This window comes from Myotis myotis, unplaced genomic scaffold (genome assembly GCF_014108235.1).
Source record: "Myotis myotis isolate mMyoMyo1 unplaced genomic scaffold, mMyoMyo1.p scaffold_m19_p_5, whole genome shotgun sequence".
In the NCBI taxonomy this organism is placed as follows: Eukaryota; Metazoa; Chordata; class Mammalia; order Chiroptera; family Vespertilionidae; genus Myotis; species Myotis myotis.
The window spans coordinates 1,403,699-1,405,462 of record NW_023416357.1 but is presented as its reverse complement, the minus strand read 5'-3'; positions in this window follow the sequence as shown (position 1 = coordinate 1,405,462).

Sequence of the window (1,764 nt, the reverse complement as noted above, 5' to 3'; positions counted from 1 at the left end):
TATCTTCCCTCAATTTTGCTGTGAATTTTTCTACTATCTCTATAACTAGAGGCCCGGTGCACAAAAATTTGTGCACTGGCCAGGGTGGGAGGGTGGTGTCCCTCAGCCCCACTTGTGCCCTCTCACAGTCTGGGACCCCTCGGGAGATAACCACCTGCTGGCTTAGGCCCGCTCCTTGGGTGGCAGATGGCAGGCCCGATCCCTAGGTGCCTGCCCTGCCTCCCCAGGTTGCACACAGGGCAGGGCCGATCAGGGGGTTGGGGTGCAAGAATAGGGCTTCCTCGGGCCGATCGCACCACCAAGGCCCACTGCCCAGGGCTGCACACGGGGGTCCTACCGCCCAGGGCCGCACACGGGGGTCCCAGCTGGTGGCGGGGCTTAGGCGGCACACGGGGGCCCGGAGGGTGGCTAGTGCTGGCCTGCCCTGACTGCGGTATGCAAATTAGCTGCCATCTTTGTTGGCAGTTAATTTGCATATCACACTGATTAGCCAATGGGAGGCATAGCGAAGGTACAGTCAATTACCATGTTCATCTATTATTAGATAGGATAATAAAAGCATAATATGCTAATTAGACCAGATGACCTTCTGGACAACCGCCCAGACAAAGCCACTGTGGCTGGGAGGGCTGAGCCCCTTGTGCGAATTTCGTGCATTGGCCTCTAGTTTTTTTTGTTTTTTTGAAATATATTTTATTGATTTTTTTACAGAGAGGAAGGGAGAGGGATAGAGAGTTAGAAATATTAATGAGAGAGAAACATCGATCAGCTGCCTCCTGTACACCTCCTACTGGGGATGTGCCTGCAACCAAGGTACATGCCCTTGGCCAGAATCGAACCTGGGACCTTTCAGTCCACAGGCTGATACTCTATCCACTGAGCCAAACTGGTTAGGGCTCTAGTTTTAAAATCAAATTCTTGCTGTGCTGCGGGCAGTGAGGTCTATTGACTCAGAGCGGCACCAAGGAGGCCCTCGCAATATTTCCTGAGCCAGGAGACATTGAAACATGAAGAAATGAACATTCCCCCGAAGGCCACCACCCTGCCAAGTGCAGGTCGCCCGCTGAGCGTGCGCAGTGTGTTCCGAGTCATAGACCGACATGTCCGTGAGGTCTCAGGGCACGAAAAGGCGCTAAGGGAGATCCCCCGGTTTTCCGGTTTCTGAGTATTTTATAGGCATTTTTTCATTCTGAGAAAATGCGTATGTTCATAAAGGGACTGTGTTCCTGCCTCCCCTCATTCTACCGGCCCAGGACACGGAGGCTTTCTCTCCGTGGCCTCCCGTGTGTCCTGTGCTGCACGCACACTGTAGCATGGAAAGCACACGTACGTCCCCCTCCAGCCCCTGCCCCCATCACCTGTGCGCGCCCCCACCCCACACCACCCCCCGGCACTGCGTTCCCAGGCAGTGCTTTCGGGAGATTCTATTAATACAGCAAATACCTCCTTGTACCAGAGGACAGACAGCACCGCCTGTGGCTGCCCCGATGCAGACTGGCCTCCTCCCGAGGATGCTGCAGCTGAGAAAGGGGGTGCGTGTATCGTCCCCGTGAGCCAACGGAGGCCCCAGGTTTCTGGGCTTTGGACGCAAACGGTTCTAAGCTTTCACCTTTCCTGTCCCCGGTGGCTCTGCTTCCATAACCAAGGTTCCCCGTTCGGTGCCCTCCAGCCCTGAGGTTCGACTCCTCCCAAACTCACCTGATCCCAACGGAGCAAACCCAGATGACGTGGCTCAGATGTTGCGTAGGGACAAACCTGGGATTT